Source organism: Pan paniscus, chromosome 14 (genome assembly GCF_029289425.2).
Source record: "Pan paniscus chromosome 14, NHGRI_mPanPan1-v2.0_pri, whole genome shotgun sequence".
Classification (NCBI taxonomy): Eukaryota; Metazoa; Chordata; class Mammalia; order Primates; family Hominidae; genus Pan; species Pan paniscus.
Genome location: NC_073263.2, coordinates 102,251,718 through 102,267,105, shown reverse-complemented (window position 1 = coordinate 102,267,105; position 15,388 = coordinate 102,251,718).

Genomic DNA, 15,388 nt, shown 5'->3' with positions numbered 1-15,388 from the left:
GCAGAAGGAGGAAATTCTCTGAATCATTCCAGCCTACGTGATCTTCCTCTGCTATAAATTACTGTTGCACTTGTGATCCTGACCATTGGCATCCCCTATTCCAAGCCCAGAGAGGCAAGCACTGTGTGGATTCTGCACAGCACTGAATCCCTAGGGTCTGAAAGATGACCTGGCCCAGAGTGAGTGCTTGGTAACTATTTGTGAAGTAGGGGAATGAGTGAGCCACAAGTCATCGTTACCTTACAGTCCCTGCCTCCTCTTGTGGTCTGTTTCAGGGACTGTGTCTTCATGCCTTGGTTCTAAGATAGACACAGACTGTTCACTTTTTTTTTGAGATGGAGTCTCGCTCTGTCACCCAGTCTGGAGTGCAGTGGCGTGATCTGGGCTCACTGCAAGCTCCACCTCCTGGGTTCACGCCATTCTCCTGCCTCAGCCTCCCAAGTAGCTGGGACTACAGGCACCTGCCACCACGTCTGGCTAAATTTTTTTGTATTTTTTAGTAAAGACGGGGTTTCCCCATGTTAGCCAGGATGGTCTCGATCTCCTGACCTTGTGATCCACCCGCCTCAGCCTCCCAAAGTGCTGGGATTACAGGCACTTCTTTCTTTTTATCTCCAGAACCTGCAAGGAGCCTGGTCCACTGTATGCACTCAATGAATGCTGGAGTGAATAAATGAAGAGCCATGTTGGAACTGGCATTCAGCACTGAATGGGAGAACCTCCTGGGGAGGTTGATGGTGGAAATGCGAAAAGGTGTGGAAGGAGAGCAGGCACAAGTCCACCTGTAGCCACCCAGATGTCCTGGGGCAGTGTGGCCTCCATGGGAGGGCTGTGATGGAGCCTTCTTCCAGATAGTGTGTCAGCTGGCTTAGCAGGCACCTCTGGTGGCCCCTGCTGCAGCTGTGGACAGCAGTTGTGTGTCGCTTTCTCTTGCTCTAGGCTCTGCCCAGTATATCTGCCTTCACCCACACCACTCTGATCCTACAGTGGGAGACCTGGGAAAGATCCCACTTCATACATCTCCACGTGTTGCTTGAGAGTTCTGGGAGAAGCCACAGCTCCTGGAGCAACAGAGGAGAGATGCCTCTGCAAGACCACTTTCGGGTGGACAGAAGGGTTGGGCAGGATGGAGTCCCCTTGCCAACAACAGTGGCCCGTCCTGTAACCATCCCTTATACTGACTTTTCCTCCTTCCATCTCTCTCTCTCCCTGTCTCCCCACATATACTATTTAGGCTCTGAAAAATAAGTACATTTAGGTGGAGAGAGAGAAGAAAGCATAAAGAAAAGCAGAGGAGAGACAAAGAGGCAAGGAGCCTAGAAAGAGAAAAGGATGAGAGAGGCCGTTTGCTGCAGCCAGCTGTGTGGTTCACGGTGGAGCTTGTACGCTAAAAGGGTCACAGTCTACAGGACAAATCAGTGCAGGTACCAGACCCATGCTGATTATCAAACACTATAAATACAGCAGGAAGGGCAGGGAAGAGGGAGAGTCCAAACTCGCCTGGGCACGCGTGTATGAGCAGCAGCCCCGGCAGAGCAGGCACCTCCGCAGGTCCCCTCCATTTAATAATGTGAGGCTGCATTGCCAAAGCCATCCACTCCAAAGCCATCACTTGTGGCTCTCAATCAGTTGTAGATTGGCTTAATCAATCCTAAACAAGAGGAGCCCCATGCCATCTTCATGATGCATGGACTAAGACATAAATATGTAAGCAGTTCTATATTAACATTAATTAGCAGCAGTAGCCTGGAAGTGGTTAGCATAACACTGGGAATCGCTAATGGAATTGTGTGTCTTTTTCCTGCACCATGAGCATTGAGAATCATGCATAATGTAAAAGCATAGATTGCAGCTGGTAGCAGCAGGCTGGATCACAGGAGATGATTTTGACTTTTTATGATCATGAAGAACTACCTTTCAATCAGGCCCCCAAAGCAAATACTAGCCTACAGCCCTGGGGGTGCAGAATCACACTACATAACAGTAAATAACAATCCTGCTCAGAGGCCCCAAAGCTGGGCTTTTTATTTATGTTCTGTCCATATTTATAGAGTCTAGAAGGAGTGCAGGCGGTGACAGAAAGCAGGTGCCACCTGACCATAGGGGAGGCTGATTGAGACACGGGAGATGAGCTCAAGCTGAGAACAGATAGCTGAGTTCTGGCTGGGCAGAGGACGGTCAGCCTGGAGGCGTCATGGATGCACCACCTTCTATACTCAAAATTGCTCAGACTCAGGAAAGACGAGCTACTGGAGAAGCCAAGCCCGTTTAATGGTTTCAGCTCATCTCCTGGTAATAGGGCCTCATCAGTGGGTTAGAACAAGGAAAAGTGGGGAAAATTCTGGCAATCTCCTCAATTTAGCCTTTTGGTCTCCATCACCTGCCTTTTCTCACCCACTACAATCTATTGCAGGGTTTTTTTCCAACAGCAATATTGAGATATGATTCACCTACCATAAAATTCACCCATTAATTAAACGGTTTGGCATCTATTACATTATTTGCAAAATTATGGTGAAATATACATAACAAAATGTACCATTTTCACCATGTTTAAGTATACAGTTCTGTGCATTACATACAGTCACACTGTTGTGCAGCCATCACCACTATCCATCTCTAGAACGTTTTCATCACTCCAAACAAACTCCCTACTCATTAAACAATAACTGTCCATTCTCTCCTCCTCCCAGCCTCTGGTAACGTCTAATCTACCTTGCCTCTATGAATGTGTCCGTTCTAGATATTTCATATCAGGGAATTATATAGTTGTCTTTTGTGTGGTTTATTTCACTTAGCATAAAATCTTCAAAGTTCATCCATGTTGTAGCACATATTAGAATTTCATTCCTTTTTATGGCTGAATAATATTCCACTGTACACATATTCCACATTTTATCCATTCCATCCATTGATGGACACTGGAGTTGTTTCTACCTTTTGGCTATAGTGAATAATGCTATAAACATTGGTATATTAGTCTGCTCTCACACTGCTAATAAAGACATACCCAAGACTGGGTAATTTATAAAGGAAAGGGGTTTATTGAACTCACAGTTCCACATGGCTGGGGAGGCCTCGCAATCATGGTGGAAAGCAAAGGAGAAGCAAAGTCAGGTCTTACATGGCAGCAGGAAAGAGAGCTTGTGCAGGGGAACTCCCATTTATTAAACCATTGGATCTCATGTGGCTTATTCACTATCACAAGAACAGCACAGGAAAGACCCACGCCATGATTTAATTACCTTCCACCAGGTCCCTCCCATGACACACGGGAATTATGGGAGCTACAATTTGAGATTTGGGTGGGGACACAGTCAAATCATATCAATTGGCCTATAAGCATCTACTTGAGGTCCTCTGTTTAGTTCTTTTGTATATATACACAGGAGTGGAATTGCTAGATCATATGCCAATTCTATGTTTGGCTTTTGAGGAACTGTCAAACCATTTTCCATAGTACCATTCAAACGGTACATTCAAAATATACCATTTTGTAGGAGGGTTCCAATTTCTCTACATCCTCACCAATACCTCTTATATTTTCCATTTTTTGTTTTGTGTGTGTGTGTGTTTATAGCCACTCTAGTAAGTATGAAGTGGTATCTCCTTGTGATTTTGATTTGCACTTCCCTGATGACTAATGAAGTTGAGCATCTTTTCATGTGCTTATTGGCCATCTGTATGCCTTCTTGGGGGAAAGTTGTATTAGTTTGCTAGGGCTGCCATAACAAAGTGCCACAAGCTGGGTTAAACACAGAAGTTTATTTTCTCTCAGTTCTGGAGGCTAAAAGCCCCAGACCAAGGTGTCAGCATGACTAATTTCTGCTGAGGCCTCTCCCTTGGCTTATAAATGGCAGTCTTCTCCTGTGTCTTCATATAGTCTCTCTTCTGCGATTGTTTATGTGCTTTCTTCTGTGTTTATGCTCTAATCTCCTTTTCTTATGAGGACTAGGACTCACCCCAGTGATCTCATTTAACCTTAATTACCTCTTCAGAGACCGTGTATCCAAATACAGTCACATTCTGAGTACAGGGGGCTAGGACTTCAACATATAAATTTTGGAGGAAACATTCAGCCCATAACAAAGGTCAGTTCAAGTTCTTTTTGCCTCTCACCCCCTCTTTTTTGAGACAAAGTCTCACTCTGTTGCTCAGGTTCAGAGTATAGTGGCATGATTTCAGCTCACTGCAGCTTTGACCTCACAACTCAAGTGATCCTCCCACCTCAGCCCCATGAGTAGCTGGGACTACAGGCACGCAGCAACACACCCAGCTAATTTTTGTATTTTTTGTAGAGATGGGATTTTGCCACGTTGCCCAGGCTGTTCTCAAACTCCTCAGCTCAAGCAATTCTGCCTGCCTCAGCCTCTTAAAGTGCTGGGATTACAGGCATGAGCCATCACGCCAGCTTTGCCCATTTTAAAAATTGGGTTGTAATCATAAGTTTTGATGTTGAATGTGTGTTTTATTATTCATTTTGGGGGTAGTGAAGGTGTCAGCAGAATAAGAAAGGTAAAGGTTATTGGGATTTTAGACTTGGAATGTTTCATGTTATCAGTTCTAAGCACAGTCACTGTCCCAAAGGAAATATCTCCATTTTTTCCCCACAGAAACCCAACCTTACTATGTATCTTCCAATAGGTAGTGCAGTAATAGTCATCAGAGGTAAACAAGAAATCACTATATTATGATTAAGCCAAAGTTAGTTTTCAAATGTCTGCTAGACTGTAAATTTCTTGAAGGTGTCATTTCTTTTTTTTTTTTTTTTTTTTGAGACGGAGTCACTCCGTTGCCAGACTGGACTGTAGTGGCACAATCTCAGCTCACTGTAACCTCTGCCTCCCGGATTCAACCGATTCTCCTGCCTCAGCCTCCCGAGTAGCTGCGAATACAGGTCACATGCCACCACACCCAGCTAATTTTTGTATTTTTTGTAGAGACAAGGTTTCACCATGTTGGCCAGGAAGGTTTCGATCTCTTGACCTGGTGATCCACCCACCTTGGTCTCCCAAAGTGCTGGGATTACAGGCATGAGCCACCACACCAGCTGTCATTGCTTACTCAGCTTTGAGTTGCAGTATGCCTCAGGCCATAAAAAACATTTTCTCATGTAATAAACACAATATCCCATGTGGTAAGTATAATAATCCCCATTCCACAGATGGGGCAACAGGGCTCACAGGGGTCAAGTAGCTTGCCCAAGCTGATGCAGCAAGCAGCAGAAGGAAAATGTGGGGTCCCGAATCTGTCCAATTCTTCTTTCCACTATACTATGATTCTTTTCTCCCTCAATGTGGAAATAAGATATGCATGCTCTTAAATCAGGAGAAGCATTCATTCCCATGAGATCTCTGAGTGAGCTGAGCTCATCTCCAACAAGTACATGTTGACCATTCGGAAGGTATCATTCACTATCTGTCTTCATAAAAGATGTTTCTGCCTTTCCCCCACTCCATGTTAGACCTTGCATACGAATTAAATAGATTTTTTTGTTAATAGACAAGAACTCAAGCCCAGGCAGTTATGTTCTGTTCATGGTAATTGTAATAAAGACATGGGATTCAAAAGAAAAAAAGCAAGAGGATTGGGGGCGGGTAGGCAAAGGGAAATGAGAAGTAAGTTTCAATACACCAAGAAATGGAAAACGGTCAACAGTTGTTCTCCTCTTTTGTTAATTCTTAATGCAAAACAAGTGATTCACAAATTATACACACTGGTTTCAGTCCTCTGCCTCTGAGATAAATTTCTCTTTGTGTAGACATTCAGATAGACCTGGGCTTTTCTTGTAATGGACAAGAAGCTTCTGCAGTAAGTCACAGCCCAACTCCACAGACTCTATCAGACAGCTGCTTCCCAAAGGGAAGGTGTCTCTCTGTTTCTCCCACAGTAGAAGCCTGTGCCATGATGAATCCAATCATATCTATTTAATAAAGCCTAATGGGCAGTCTTTCTCCAGTGGCTACATCAACCATCAGTCATCAACACTGTTAAACAAAGAAGAAATTCTAAAAATTCTAAGGAATTTTGCAAACATTACGCATTCTTCTCATGCTGAGATATTTGTTTTTTGAGGAAGGACATACACAGCCATGTGGTAACTTGTTTAATAATCAGCATTCATATATTCCATCTTTTTCCCCAGGAAGGAAAAATAATCCCATGCATAGAAACTGTCAGTGAAGTCCTTGTTTCATAAGGGGCAATCTGACTAAGGGTGTCCCAGAACACCTTTTTATATCTATATGTGTTTTTTTGTGTGTGTTTTACTTTTTGTTCTCAACATACTCATTGCTCCACAGGTATGGCCTAATACAGTACATGGTGGTGGGTGTCATGAGGACATGTTACACTTCGAGGGCCTGAATGATTGGGGTCAAAGGCTCTGTGGACAGTTTTATAGCCCAAATCACTTGCACTGTATCAAAGTCATCTGGTGTGTACTTTATATAGTTCTTCTGGTAGGTGACTATTTGGGTGGGCTCAGTAACTAGTGGGATTAGATGAATGTCTCTGACCAGCTTGGACACTTGTTTCCAGTGCTAGATTCAAAGCCTGGCAACATGTGTGGCCCTCTAAGAACAGGGATTCCAGAGCAATCCTGCAAAATGGTTTGGGTTGAGCAGTCAGGCAATGTCCAATGCTGTTACTCACTTTCTTATCCTGTTTCCCCTTTGATCCCACCCAACCAGTGGTGTGCTAGTAAATGTTCAACAACTGGCTCTCCAAATAATGCATGGAAATATATACATACATGAGGTGATTACTGATTTTACTGATATACAGAATGTGTATCATACAATTTACAAATGATAATAAAGTCTACAATTCATTGTAAATTCCATATAGCCAATTGATTCTCATTGATTCTCAATGCTTTTCTTGATTTTTGCCAAGCTCTTGTTTTCATAGCCAACCTATGTTTGCAGCTGATATATGAGTGCAGTTTTGATTAGAATGTTGACATTTTTGCTTGCATTAATAAGTATGGTGAAGGTGAAATAATGAAGATATACGTAGAAACACTACCTGATCATCAATGATTGGAGCAACTTCTTTGCTGATTCAGGTAACAGTTTTCTAATGCTAAAAGAATATTTCCTCAAATTTTTGTGCTATTGACAATGTAATGGCTACAGACATGACAATCTTTAAATTTAATATGGATAACATTAAGAGTCATCAGAACAATAAATCAAGCTTCGATTTATAGCAGTTGTCAATTTCCATGGCACAAATATCCCCACTATGGCTGACTTTAAGCTACCAAGCTGATGTCCTTGAACATGGATTTGGGAAGAGATGCCCAGTAGTGCCCCATGATATACTATTTGGATGATATAAGTGCAATAAATGTAAGTAATTCAAAAGGTCAGATGATATTAAAATAAGTAGAAAGTACTGAGGCTTTGAGTACTGTATTTTTAATACAATTTAATTACAAGTTTAGACAATTTAATAAACCTGCTGTGTTTAACAAGGGCTAAAAATTCTGGAAAATTTAACAATCAGTTCTTGCAAGCTATTAGAAGTCAGCTCCAGCATGCTATGCCATGCAACCCATAATAGGTTAGGTTATACCATGGACTTTTGGGAATGCTCTAAGCTGTAGGTAACAGGGTATATGACTAAAGCGTCTAGAAGATAGCCCTATGGAACTCAGTGATTTTTTTTTCATATTTGTAAAGTACTTAGAACAGTGACTAACAGATAATAGATGTCAATAAATACCTGTTGAATTAAGTTTATTAAAATAGAGGCATTTAGTAATCACACATTGTGAGAAGTCTAGGCACAGGTGATTCTAGAGCTGATCCCTCCAGGACTCTGGGTCAACCACTCTGTGAGGTTCTTGGCCTTTTCACTTTAGCTGAAAGGTGGCCACCATAGCCCTAAACACCAAATTCTTACAGCAAAATTTCTAAGAAAGGAAACAGGGAACAACCAGATTGATGACTGATGTCTCCTTGCCATTTTCCTGTTTTCTCAAGTAACTAGAACAGAATCCGCAGCAACTCTTTTCTAGACCCTCTGATGGGAGATGGGCAAAAAAAAGGAGGTTGGTGTTCCTATGACAGTCAAATAATTTCCCTGGTTTCCTACTAGGCCAATTCAAGGCAAGGAATCAAGTAATACAAATATTTATTTCGGTTCAAATATCTTTTTCTGACTAATGCATAATCATTATTCTGGAACTTTCCATTCTCCTTGAAGTATTTTGAAAATAAAATCTGCAATGACCCTCTCTAATTACCAAGTAATTACCCTTAGAAAGAAATCTTCTTTCTACCTTAATTACCTCTTAAGTGTTTATGTACAACTTGACTGAATGTGGTCTATATCAGATTACAAATTATTGCAGTCAAATTCTTTATAAACATAATTGTATTCTTTAAATCGCTTATAAAAATTTCCAAGTCCATAAAACATTTAGATGAGTTGCAATAAGGGAATTTGAACGTCTTTAGGAGTATCTTTTCCTGGGTTTTGAGTACCATATATGTTGTGATTAACAAAGAGAGCAATTGAAAGCCATTCACACATAAAACGTTTATACCCAAGTAACCTTCAAATATTTCAAAAAGCCCCTTTCTACCCAATACTCAGAAAGCACCCAAGGAAATAAATGCAGCTTACCTTGGGCTCCCAAGGTAAGGCATGGATTCTGGTCACTGGAGAAGATTCCCATCTGTCACCATCCAGACACACCTGTGGCAGGGAGAATCCCTGAGTTCAGGAAAAGGCAGCAAAGACACGCCAGAAATAATATTGACCAGGATTGACTCTCTTTTCAAATCAGGAAAGAGCCATAGGATTTAGAACCACAAGGGATTCTAGAGATGGTTTTCCTCACTTGTATCCAAAACTATGTTCTCCATTGTCAGTTCTTTCTGGGAAATGATTTTATACAGAGGATATCAGATTTTTTTTGTTTTACTCAAAACTTCTCAGGGGGCCAGGCGTGGTGGCTCACACCTGTAATTCTAGCACTAGCACTTTGGGAGGCCAAGGCGGGCAGATCACTTGAGGTCAGGAGTTCAAGACCAGCCTGGCCAACATGGTGAAACCCTGTCTCTACTAAAAATACAAAAATGGCTGGAAATCACTTGAACCCAGAAGGTGGAGGTTAAAGTGAGCTGAGATCGTGCCACTGTACTCCAGTCTGGGCAGCAGAACGAGGTTCTGTCTCAAAGAAAAAAAAAAAGCCAACAACCACTTCTCAGGAGGCTTGTATACTGTGAGTCTTTAAAATGTATGTGTATAACTACCTTTTCCAAACCTGATGTAACTATAGAACTTTTTTTGAATGGAACACTTTTTTTTGTTTTTGTGGGAAAATATATATACATGAAATTTACCATCTTAACCATTTTTAAGTGTATAGTTGTGATAAGCATATTTATATTGTTGTGAAACCAATCTCCAGAAATTTTTCATCTTGCAAAACTTAAACTCTGTATCTGTTCAACAAAAACTCTGCATGTCTTCCCCTACCCCTGGCAACTACCATTCTACTTTGTTTCTATGAATTCTACTACTCTAGGTACCTCGCACACATGGAATCATAGAGTATTTATCTTTTTGTGACTGGTTTATTTTATTTAGCATAACGTCCTCAAGTTTCATTCATGTTACAGCATTTGTCAGAATTTCCTTCCTTTTTAAGACTGAGTAATATTCCATTGTATGAATATACTACATTTTATTTATCCATTCATTCACTGATGGACATTTGACTTGCTGCCACCTCTTGGCTATTATGAATAATGCTGCTACAAACACAGGTGCACAAATAACTCTGCGAGATCTTGCTCTCGATTCTTTCGGATATATACTCAGAAGTGGAAATTCTGGGTCCTTTGGTAATGCTATGTTTAATTTTTGAGGAACGACCACTTTTTCCATAGCTGCACTGTTTTACATCCCCACCAACAGTGCCCAAGAGTGGAACTCCTTTTTTATTTTATTTTTTATTTTTTATTATACTTTAAGTTCTAGGGTACATGTGCACAACGTGCAGGTTTGTTACATATGTATACATGTGCCATGTTGGTGTGCTGCACCCATTAACTCGTCATTTACATTAGGTATATCTCCTAATGCTATACCTCCCCCAGCCCCACGACAGGCCCCGGTGTGTGGTGTTCCCCACTCTGTGTCCAAGTGTTCTCGTTGTTCAATTCCCACCTATCAGTGAGAACATGCAGTGTTTTTTTATGGCTGCATAGTATTCCATGGTGTATATGTGCCATAGTTTCTTAATCCAGTCTATCATTGATGGATATTTGGGTTGGTTCCAAGTCTTTGCTATTGTGAATAATGCTGCAATAAACATACGTGTGCATGTGTCTTTATAGCAGCATGATTTATAATCCTTTGGGTATAGACCCAGTAATGAGATGGCTGGGTCAAATAGCATTTCTAGTTCTAGATCCTTGGGAACTCCTTTTTTAAAGAACACTTTAACTAACATAAAACTCAATAAACACCAGTCTAGTCCAAATCCACCCTTTTAAAATGGAGAAGTAGAAGCTCAAGAGGGGAGGGACTTGTGCAATATCCCACAGTTCCTCAGTTGTGAGTCAGCCAGGGGCTTGCCGGGAAACAGACCACTCAGCTTCAGTTATGGAGAGAATTGAATATCGGAATTGCTTACAGAGGATGGGCAGCACTGCAGGGTGCCAATTAGGGATATAAAGACACTCAGGAAGAGCAACAGTGAGAAACACTTACCACCCTTTGGCCTAAAGAGGAAAAGAGAGAAAACGGCATAATTGAACCCAAGGAAACCTAGCGCCTTGAGGGCAGCTTGCTCAGCAGGAGCTGTCCTTGGAGGATGTGGTCGCCACCAGAGCCACAGCACAGAAGAAGCAGGTAAAGAAATACCCCGATTGTTCTCTCCTTCCGGCCATTGATCTCCTGCCTGGCTAAACCAACCCAAAGCCAGAGGGCAGGGGAACAGAGAGCATATACGGCTAAGTCCCTGAGTCCCAGAGGAGAGCAGAAATAGGTGAGGAGGAAAGATAAAGGAGGGAGGGTAGTGTTGGATGGACAATCTGGGGTGTCTGACGCAGAGGGTGTCTGTAGGTGGTTTTCTACACTCAGTGTTTGTCATAGAAAATTAAAAATTTAGAACGTTTAGGGCCAGGCCTGGTGGCTCATGCCTGTACTCCCAACATTTTGGGAAGCTGAGGCTGGCAGATAGTTTGAGGCCAGGAGTTCAAGACGAGCCTGGCTAACATGGTGAGACCCCTGTCTCTACAAAAAATACAAAAATTAGCTGGATGTGATGGCACATGCCTGTGGTCCCAGCTACTCAGGAGTCTGAGATGGGAGGATTGCTTGAGCATGGGGAGTCGAGGTTGCAGTGAGCTGTGATCGCACCACGGCACTTCGGCCTGAGTGAAAGAGCAAGACCCTGTCTCAAAAAAACAAAAAAAAACAAAAAAAAAGAAAGAAAGAAAAAGAAGAAAGAAAAGAAAGAAGAATGTTTAGGACATTAGAAAAAAGAAAATAAAAAATTTACCAACAATCTCATCACTCACAGAAACCCAAGTTAACATTTCTGTTTCCAGTGTATAACGTGTTGAAAGATGATATTGACATATGAAGTTGGGCCTGTTTTCACCGCTGTGCAACGGCAGCTCCAGAATGTCTACAGAAGGAACAAAGCGGCTGAAAGAAAGGACTAGACGTGAGTCCTGACATCACACTTACAGAGCAGGCACACTGGTTTTAATTGGATTGCGGGTTTATTTCGGGACCTATCTGGAGCTGCCAATGGAGACAAAAGGCTTTATCTTGAAGCTGCCATGTGCAGAGAGGCCTGCTCGTTTATTTTGGTAAGGTTCAGGAAGAAGGTGATGATTTATGTGGCAGATGAAAGCTCCCCTGCTCAAGGCACCCCCTTGACAATGCTGTAAAAGAACTAATATGAGGGTTCTTGGGGAAGGGAGATAATATATTTTACATGTAGAAGAATGTGAACTGTGGTGGCCAAAGGGCAGATTGTGTCACATTATGTCTTCCAAACATCACCACAACCTGCCCCATCCCACTTGCCCTTCTGGCAACATCACCTTGACACTTTTCTTGTGGTGGTAGTCTCAGTCCTCTCTTCTCGAATCTGGACAAAACTTGGGCTGCTGTCACCAGTATAATAAGTGAAGCGACTATGAACTTCCAAGGCTAGTTCTTAAAAATGCCACACACTCCTGCCTTGCTGTCTTGGGACACCAGTGCTTAGAACCCAGCCACAGTGAGGAAGCCCAAACCAGCCCATGTGGAGACGGCCCATGGAAAGGACACCTCTAGGCGTTTAGGCTGATAACTCAGCTGATAATGAAAGCTACTTGTGGTTTATTCTCTGGATTTTTCCTTGCCCACTCCAAGAAAGCCTTTGTGTTTTCTTCCCCCATGAATAGAATCAGAAGTAGATAGTTCTTAAATCCTATCACTCTTTTGGAGATTATATCCTGAGGACAGAAAGGAGAACAACTGGTGTTTGGAAAAGGGAGAGGGGACATAAAAGGAATGACCATATATAAGGGAGAGTCCCCCATACTAGAAAACTAGAACAGGGGTAAGCACAGGAACTTCTAACCCACTAAGTCCCTCAAAATGGCCAAGGATGGTGGCCAGACCTTAGGGGAAATGGCTGCTTGTTGTATAGACAGAGATTGGACTCCCAGCCCAGGACACTGCTTTGGCAGAGATTTCTGGATCCATGATGGCAAAGAAGCTGCAAAACTAGCAATGGGCCTCGGTGATGGGTTTCTCACAGGTAACCAGGTCAGACTAGAGGTCAGCTTCCAGGATAACTATTCCTGCTTATCATACCCCAGGACCTTTCTATATAATGGGGTACCCCCAAATGACTGAATTTTTTGCCAATGATGTAAGATGGTGGCTTGGAGTTTATTTTCATTTGACATTTTTAAAAAATGTTCCAAAACAGATTACTAATCCCTCCTACATGACATTCATAGAAATCATTAAAAAGATATAAAAAAGTAAACACGTAAGGGCATAGTCATGATTGGAAAGAAGAACACAAACTCTGGATGAACCAGAACCATACAGAATCTCTTTTTTAATTTTTGAGACGAAGTCTAGCTTTGTTGCCCAAGCTAGAGTGCAGTGGCACCTTCTCGGCTCACTGAAACCTCCGCCTCCCGGGTTCAAGCAATTCTCCTGCCTCCATCTCGCGAGTAGCTGGGACAACAGGCGCATGCTACCATGCCTGGCTGCTACATTTTGTATTTTTAGTAGAGACGGGGTTTCACTATGTTGTCCAGGCTGGTCTCAAACTCCTAACCCTGTGATCTGCCCACGTCGGCCTCCCGAAGTGCTGAGATTACAGGCGTGAGCCACTGTGCTCGGCCCAGAATCTCTTAAAATTGGAAAGTAGAAAGGCATAAAGAAGAAAACCTGCAGCCCAGCTGGGAGTGGGAGAATTCTGCTGTGAGCCTCAAGGGGTGCACCCGACCAAGAAGGGGGGATCCAGAAAGAGGACGAAGAACTCAGAGTGGCCAAGGTGAGCGCAGTGTGGTAGGGCAGCCTCCGGGCAGGGCACCTGCACCCATGGATGCAAGTGTGTGCCTTCCCCAGAGCAGCAGGTACAGGAACTCTGGGAGCAAGAGACGCAGCGCAATGCCCCGGATATGCCTTAAAGACCCACTCTGAGATGTCATCTCCTTACACACCACAGGAGCCTCTGCCAGGCTCACTAAAGCCAGTGTAGAGTAGCAGTGACAATGGCAGTTCCCACCCCATCTCAATCATCTGCGTGAACTATTATTAGCAGATCTTCTAACAGGGAACCTTGGCATTGATTTACATAAGCAGAATCAAATATTCCAGCAGATCCAGCATCAGAAGATAGAAATAAGTGAAAAAGGAAAAACTTTCATTAAAGAAGTAGGTTGGTGAATAGAAGCAGTGTGTGTGTGAGTGTGTGTGTGTGTACATGCACATATAAAATATCTTTAAATATTTAAGGACATAATGTGTGCGATCACAAGAATAGAAAGAGTCTGGGCGTGGTGGCTCATGCCTGTAATCTCAGCACTTTGGTAGGTCAAGGCGGGAGGATCACTTGAACCCAGGAGTTCAAGACCGGTATGGGCAACAGAGCAAGACCCCATCTCAAAGAAAAAAGAACCAATCAAAACTATTGGATGAACATTTTAATTGTTGAAACTTAAAAACCTAGTACGTGGGTGAAAAACAAAATAAGCACAGCTGAGAGGCAAATAGATTGGAAAATGGAACCATGGAATTTGCTCAAAATGACACAAAAATTAAGAGATTTGTAGAATAAATCTAGTTCCATCATCCATGTAATAGGAGTTACAAAAGAAGAGCCTAGAGAAATTAAAAGTAAATAAAATTTTAATAAATAGTTGATTAGAAATGTACAGAATTGAAGTAAGACATGAGGTCTCTGAAAGAAGCCATCAATACCCAGCAGGATAAACATTTTTAAAATTATCCAGACACAGTTGAGAAGAGAGAACATTTGCATCCACATGGCTTAAATATTAGGACCAAGGACAAAGACCACCTGCTTCAACATGACTTAATTATTTGCTCCAGGAAATCCTTGCCCAGAAAGATAAAGCTGTAAACCAATAAATAACTGCTATTTACTTTAGGAAATTCCTGCAAACCAGTTTGTCTGGGCAAATAGTTTGTGCATCTGGCCAGTTTTCCTCACAGGACAGCCATGTTTTCATCTGGGCAAAGAGCTCTTTTATCAAACAGTTTACTTATCAATATTTGCTTTGAGCCCCTAGCTTCACTGTGGCCACAAACCTAAACTATTAGTTACAAACTTTGCTCATCCCAGTCAATTCCCCAGCTTGAAAGAACTGCCTCAAATCTCATGAGCTCAGACCCCAAAATGCTATAAATATCCTCTCCTTACTTCTCCCTTTGAGCCATTGCTAAGGTCTCAAAGTGATGGTCTCCCTTACAGTAAGTTTAATAAACTTAGCTTTGCTTTATCAAAAGGTTATTTTGATAGATATTTTGGGAGTTGACACTTGAAAATCCATGAAGAAACTTCAACATGAAAACAAAAAGAAAATCCTTAAAATCTTCTGGGGAAGAATAAACTGGTTATTGACAAAAGAAAAATAATATGGCCAGGCATGGTGGCTCATGCCTGTAATCCCAGCACTCTGGGAGGTTGAGGTGGGTGGATCACCTGAGACCAGGAGTTCGAGAACAGCCTGGCCAACATGCTGAAACCCCGTCTCTACTAAAAATACAAAAATTAGCTGGGTGTGGTGGTGGGCACCTGTAATCCCAGCTACTTGGGAGGCTGAGGTATGAGAATCGCTTGAACTCAGAAGGTGGAGGTTTCAGTGAGCCATTGCACTCT